Raw genomic sequence first — 7958 nt, 5'->3', positions numbered from 1 at the left:
AATGTTTCAACTGCAGCAGAAAGAGACCTTCGAGTCTTGCATTCTTGCACAAAGTCCTTGATTTTGGACAAGTTGGTTAAGTGAATAGATCAGCACATCGTGCTACTATTTTTTCTTGTTGATCTTGTAGCGAGTCCAGATTTTGTTTGCTGATTTTGATTTATGTCCTGGACAACACTGTTACATACTGTAGTTGATTGATGATGAGTTGACTGTTTGAGACTAGGCAATTTATTAAGTACATTAGTTAGACCTGTGATACACTAGTTCTGTTATTTGTGTGATGGCACCTGGTGATTTCCTTTAGTGGCTCTCACTGCCTTCTGAATTGAGTACTGAGAAACATTTCATGTGTTGATTGTCCAGTGGGCTATCTATAGTGGTTCCAATGACTAGTTTGTGTGCTGCTGTTGTTAGCCTAGAGATAGCTTACCAATTTGGATTCTGGATAATGAAGCTAGTTCATCTTGTTTTGCTATTGTTAGTACTTGATTTGAATCTTGTTGTCCTTTTGATTGTCTCTGACTCAGCAGCTATCATATAGTTTTGTTCAGTATATGAGCTATTTCTGTTCTGGCATAGCAGCACAGTTTTCGATGATATTATTTAATTATTGAGAACTTGGTCCAGGGTCTAAGAACTAGTTTATAACTTGATAAATTGTCTAGATAATGACGTTTTCAATACGACAATTAGGGGGCCAGGACCTTAGGGGGCCAGGACCTTGTTAGTCCTGGGGCCAATTGTCATTCATGTTCTAATAGCACTATTATGCATAATATGTATCCGTTGTCCGAACACTCTGTATACATGATTTTGGAAACTGTTTTTTGTGCTTTGATGTTATATCTTTCAAAGGTCATGTATATTTGGTTCATTCTATTATTTCTTTATCTATGTTTATGTAAGATGAGATCCATGCTCATATTGTTTTTCATCTTTTGAAAACAATTATACTTACAATAGCCATGTGTAGTTCCTTGGATGCTTTAAACATTATGACAGATACCTGTGCTTTTGAAATCATCCCGCAAATGATGAAAGGAGATAACTATTTACCATACATATGAGTGCAAAGCTTGACTGGGATGGTTATTACACATGCACCTTGCACGTTTTTTCACTTTCCCAATCGTGCTTGCACTCATATATAATTATCTTCATAATCTGATTCGGCATTTTCCAATTCAATACATTCATCCCTATGATCTGGCTACTAATATTTGTCTTGAACCATGTTCTTAACCTTGATTCCTTTACTTTCATCTAAGAAACCATGAGGCAGAAGAGGGGCACTGTGTATGTTGATATGTTAATGGATATGCTTAGCGTTCTTCAACATGTTGGCATTCTTGGGATGATGTTGTTGCAGTCAGCTGGTTCTTGCTAGTACGTTGTTAGTAGAAGCGTGAGATAGTGAATGTGTGTATTTCTTAATCCTTGTTCTTGCTAGTACGCTGTTAATAGAAGCGTGAGAATTTGGCTTATGTGTTTGTGTTTTTCTGCCACATCTTTTGAGCGATGACATCTTAAGGTGTAAGTTTGTAGTAATATGAGCAGTTTGTAGTAACCTTGATTCCTTTTCTTTCCTCTATTGAGAACAAAATATACTACACTTGATTTTCATGGGGCAGAGGAGGACTGTTGTAGCAAAAATAGCCCTATTATGCCATGATTGTGATTTTGATGATTAATGACAACATAGTTATTGGGACTAACATGTTTATCAAGAATATATGTTAGTAGGTCTCATGGATGCAATACATCAAGAAGCCACCACAGCCGGGACAAAGTTTGATTGAATTGGAGAAGTCCCAGGAGAATTGACCTCACCGAATAGTCTGGTGCAGTAGAGTTTGCACTCACCAGAGCATTGTGCATAGAGGCTGATAGCTTCACCGAATAGTCCGGTGCTCTGTGTGTTGAACTCACTGGAGTATTTCTAACAAAAGGGGAGAAGGCTGAGGACCTCACCGTATAGTCCGGTGATCTGCACTGGGTAACACTGAAGCATTTTTGTAGAGAAGAATGCAAGTGCAAAAGACTGAAGTTCAACCCACCAGAAGGTCCAGTGCTTGGTTTGTGCACACTGGAGTATGGCACCGAAGCATTTGTTGCAGAGGCAATTGCAAGTGCTGAAGAATGAAGATAAATTCATCAGATAGTTCGATGATCACATAGATGAATACACCGAAGCATTTTACACAAAGAAGAAGTGGCGCGATCTGGCTCAAGATAACTCACTGGAAAGTCCAGTGATGGATTTGAAGGCACATTTGAATGTCCGGTGTCCATAAAGGCTTTGAGTGGAGTTCCAATGGCTAGTTTCTGAGTTTGTACTCACCAAATGATCTTGTGTTAGTACTACTGTTATCACCGGATCATCCTGTGTTACAACTTTTCTCAACCATTGGGAAAATAGCTAGTTGATGGGTTTGATGCTATAAACACCTCTCCACTTAGTTATTTGATGTGTGGCATGCTGCTGGAGTTTAAAGGAAGCTCATACACACTTGAGAAGATATCTAAGCCACCAGAGTGCTTAAAATAATCATCCAAGGCAATTAAGCTCAAGATTAGAGAGTGTTTAGTGCTTATAGGACTATAGTGAGTTGTAGCTAGGTGTTGTAGCTTGAAGAATAGATCAAGAAGTGATCCTAGCTTGTACTGAGTGGTACGTCGGTGCCTTAGAGTCTTGGTGACTTGCCAGTATCTTGGGCCTTGGTGACTCAAGATTGTTGATCCTCCGACTTGGTGTGGAGTGGCGACAAGACGCGTGTACGGGGACATGGAAACCCTTGCCTTGGTGGCTCAAACTCCAAAGTGATCACGGTGGCAAGTGATGGAAAGAGAGACTAGTGGTGAGACCTTTCCTTGGTGGCTCATCGTGCTTGAGATCTTGCCTTGGTGACTTGGTAGCTTAAGAGCCATGACCGGAAAAGATTTAGTGACCGGAAGCATATCCTTTGTGGAGCTCCAACGTGAATTAGGGGTGGAATTCATGCCATTGATACCACAGGATAAAAATCCCTTATACCGAGTTTATCTCTCTATCTTTATTTACGTTTCTGCATTTACATACTTGCAATTTACCTTACTAGAGTAGATTGCAATCCTCTTAATCGGTAGAGTAGACACACTAGATAAACCTAGAGCACATTTAGATAGAAATTGAGATAGGTTTATCTTGTGAAGTTTTTGAAGCCGAATAGTTTCTAAGTGTCCTAATTCAACCCCCCCCCCCTCTTATGACGTCACCGTTCCTCACAACTGTCACCCTTGAGAAACCAAAAGTACAGAGGATGCTAGCACTAGAGGCCACCTTGGCACAAGATGGGACGGATAGCAGCCTAAGCCCGCACGCGTTGTCCTCCTCTGGTAGCAGCGAAAGCCAGTATCGCATCCCAAGCCCTAACCCGTCACCGATGCAGGGGAGCTAACGTCGATCCTTGGTTGCAATTCTCGGGACAATCACGGTCATATTTTTGTGCAAGGGGTGAGCTGTTCGAAAGTGGGGAAATCACATTCAGAAATAGCAAAACTCAGTCAATAACAGAAAAAGTAAAAGAAAATGCAATCGAAGCTAGCCAAGGTTCTTTCACCGGGGTCAGGGAACATGATGTTCTCTCAGTGTCGCTAGGAAAGCCGGATCGCTCTGGTCGAGTGTGAGGTGTATCAAGTTCCCAGGGCTGAAAATACGGTTTCCTGAAGACCTCGGGATGTACAAGAAGAGGAAGAGGTCTATAGTGGATGTGGATGCGTTGACATAGGCATTGACACATGATATCACCTGAAAAGTTTATGCAAACATCATGGAGCAGCTTGCATCACGGGGAATACATATTTCCATGCCAGCGAAAGCTAGCCCCAGAGCTACAGGGAAGAGTAGCTGCACCTCTAAGGAGGTCGAGCAACAACTAGCTGCTGCCATGACTGAGTGAATACAATTGACCTGCTAGAAGGACTCACGCCCTGCAACCTTGTAATCAGGCCTAACGAGTATCACATCAAGGTTGCAAGGGGATAGGTGCTTCCAGGTGTTCGTATCTTACATACAATCCTGATATGTGCAGGCTATGCCATAGTTATGGTTGACATGGTACATAGCAATGCCACCGATCACGTGTTAGAGCTCCCCCCCCCCCCATGATGAGTCACAACTCTAGGTGAATCTCTTCGTCAAATGATCTAGTGGAAGAGGGGTGACATCATGGTCTTCAGTGCATCCCAGTTTGGATGAGCTCCAAGTGCACCGCCGTCGCTCCCCCCACTTCCTGAGAAAGCAGCTTCACTGCCTTCTCCTCCTCCAGAGAAGCTGCCTTCATTGCCTTTTTCTCTGCATCCGGCAGCCTCGCTTCCAGATCCAATTCCGTCTCCATTAGAGAGTCCAAAGAAGAAGGAAAAGGAGGCCGAGAAGAAAGGCTCTAAGAAGTACCTGCCAAAGATGTCTAAGGCCATTGTACCAGTAAAAAAGTCTATGGACATTGGAGTAGTGTAGACTAGTGCCAACACGAAATTCCAACATGGGAAGCCTATGATGACAGTAGATGGCCTAACAAGGGCAAGAAAAGCATGTGTCAACCTGCATAATTACTGCATGCAGGCTTCTAGAGATAGTAATGCCATATCCATAGTCGTACAATACAAATGATGACACCTCTTAAGTAATGACAATATCTACTTCATTGCGGGTTTCAATGACTTATACAACCTCTTTAACCTTGATAGCTTGGACGTTTTGTTATTATGGGTCTTCACATTGTAAGTCCCTTGAAACTGAATATTCATGAATTAATATTACCAAGTCTTGAATCTAACTATGTTCTTATCTGTAGACACTTAATGAAAGAAACAAAGAAGAACAAGGATTACTTCGCATGTCTTGACCCTAGGGCCATTACAATATCGCTTATCTAACTTCACCCCGACTACGCTGTGGACCATATGGCCAGGGCAATGCAACAATATTCCAAAATATAGTACTTGATGGGTGCCCACAACACCGGTGGTCATTGGATCTTACTGGTCATTTGCCTCAAGTGGGACTTGGTTTTCTACCTCGACTCGTCTAGATAGAGTGATTATAGTCTCGTAAAAGGAATTCTCGACGTGTAAGTTCTACCTAACTTAGTTTACACATTTTATTTTTCTAACATTCAAATGCTTCCTAATCGATCCATCTTTATACAGGGCTTTGACACCTTCGAGCTCAACCTAACTACAACGAGAAAGACGGCCGCAAACTGACACACAAGACTGGCTTCGCAGTAAGTGCTACCAAACAGATTACCAAATGCTCTATATTGCTATTTTTTCCTTTTAATCTAACACTAAATTTTCTTTCCAGCAGTGCCACCAACAACTACCGGGTAATGCCAGTGGATTCTATGTTGTGTGGAACATGCTCCTCACGCTCCTCATGAAGGATATCAAATCCTCCGATGTAAGTTCAATACGAGATTATTCATAATTAATTTTAGTAGATAGTTTAATTCTATGATAACATGACATTCGTTACGTGTCAAATTATGTACAAATTGACGTTCTTTTTTTCGACGACAGTGCACTCCAGAGATTCGACGACGGACCGCCGAGTTCTTGGTATCTGAAGTTATTGGCACACACGGCGAGTTCCACTATAGATCCCCTAGTTTGTGAGGTCTTATGTAATATGAGTTAATCGGAACTTTGTAACATTTATGATTCTGTAATGAATTGATTGGAACTTTGTAACCTTTGTGGTTATGTGATCAATACTATTCGAGCTAGTATTTATCGATATAAATTTGGATGTGTTGATGTTGATTGCAAGGAGAAGACGGCTATCAAATCCTAGCTATGCTCCAGGATGCAGCCAGGAAGCAAGTCAATCTAGCATGATAACTTTCACATAAGTAATGGGTAACTATGTTATCCATCACTTATATATTCCTCCCTAGCATATGAATGACAGACATAAGTGATGGGTAACCTAGTTACCTGTCACTTATGTTAGGACATAAGTAATGGGTGAAGAGGTTACCGGTCACTTATGTTTCTCACCCAACACATGGGAGACGGGTCACGGTTATGATCCGTCACCGATGATATTATTGACGATGGATCCTTACTCATCACCAATGACTAGTCATCAGTGACATGTTTGGAGTGATGGATGTGGGATCCGTCACCCATGTCCGTTATGACTCGTCACCCTTGATGTTTTTTCACATAGTGCTTTTTGGTTATAATGGCCTAACCGGGGTTTTCCCTGTCACGAGCTTCCACACAAAAATGCAGTACAGTAAAAAAATGTATGTACAGGCCGGACTGTCATATATACTTAGGAATTTTTTTTTCATTTTACAAAAGATAGAGAATACAAAACTAAATTAAGTGGTTGACTTAACAGAAGGGGATTACACGTTCCAGTCTGCCGGGATGTGAGGTTATACTGTTTGAATTTTCTGAATTTGCGCATTTGAATTGAATTACATTGCATGACTATCACTGAATCGGGTGCCATTTCCAGTTTACTACGGCACTCAGAGAGTAAGTACAGCACTAAAGCAAGGACCATATATATTGTGCTTCTTTCTCCAAGTAAATTAAGTTTTATTGTTCGTTGCTGCCCATGAGAACGTTTGTACTACACACACCACAAGGTGCATGAAGCATCCTCTGAACAGAAGCTAATATCTAGTGTGCGGCGATCCCTTATTCTTCACCGCAACATGGTATAGTACAATTGTTCTCAACATGTTGCAACATAGGCCCGAGAGACATTGGGAAGTTCGTGAGGTACTCTCTCACAAGTGAGACCTCAGTCATGCCCTTGACCTCGTTGAACATTTTGGGATCAAGAACCACATTAAACATATTTGTTTATAGAAAGAAAGCTATGTACATCCTTGCTACCATCCTTGAACTCCTATCTCAATCTTCAATCAGATTGTACATCAAGGAATCTACTGAAAAGAGTTCTGAGTAAGATCATCAGTTGTGGATGTCGTTTGTTTTGATAATTTAGTCTATACTAATTCTGTTTTTTGTGTGTTCAAAAGTCAAAGCTACTTTCTTATGACTAAAAGAAAGAAAAACTCAAATGAGACTAGATGATCATGTGGTACATATTTTATTGCACAAACTTCACAAAGGGATAGCTTGTGATATTGTGTGTGCAAATTTAAAAAGGGAGTCTACGTACATCATTGTTGTTATGCTTGCATTGCTAACATGGCTGTTTCGCTTCAAATTTTGTCTTGAAATAATGAAATGGCTGATGCTTGAACCTTCAGCACAGACTAAAGACTTGTCTGTGTATGTTGGTTGGGGTAATTATTTTCCATTTTCAGAAGAAGGATTTACATTGAATAGCTTAAAGCTTTTTCAGTGGCCTAAGGACTTTCCCAGGTTTGCGTCCCAAATCATATATGTTTCCATCTTTTCAGTGTCTAAGTACTTTGATGTTGAAATGATACTATTACTCTGTGGCTGTCAACCACAATAGGCCAAGAAACTTAAATAACGAAGCTTTCGTATTAAATGAGAATTGTCATTCCGGTGCATGCTTGAAAACGTTGTGCAACTTCACAAAGGGATAGCCTGTGATATTGTGTGTTAAAGTGTTTTCGATACCTCCTATACTTAGTTCCTGAAACTATTCTGTTTTATTTTCCTTGCAAAAGACACCTCGTACCTTTTTAATTTTAAGTTGACAGTCTATATATCTCATCAGCAAAGGCAAAACTTTCTTACATTCTGCAAAATGGAATTCTTGATTCATCTTTGATGATTTCTGCTCTCTTTTTCCCCTTCTGAAGGAACTTAAATTCTAAAACTATTCTGTTTGATTTTCCTGGCAAAAGACACCTCATAGGTTTTTAGTTTTAAGTTGACAGTCTATATATCTCATCCTCCTGTTACACTACGACAATATGCTATTATGGGTTTCAATGAAGCGTCATCTGCTTTATTTC

The sequence above is a fragment of the Phragmites australis genome, chromosome 19 (assembly GCF_958298935.1).
Source record: "Phragmites australis chromosome 19, lpPhrAust1.1, whole genome shotgun sequence".
Taxonomy (NCBI): domain Eukaryota; kingdom Viridiplantae; phylum Streptophyta; class Magnoliopsida; order Poales; family Poaceae; genus Phragmites; species Phragmites australis.
Note: the sequence above shows the minus strand (reverse complement) of the source record.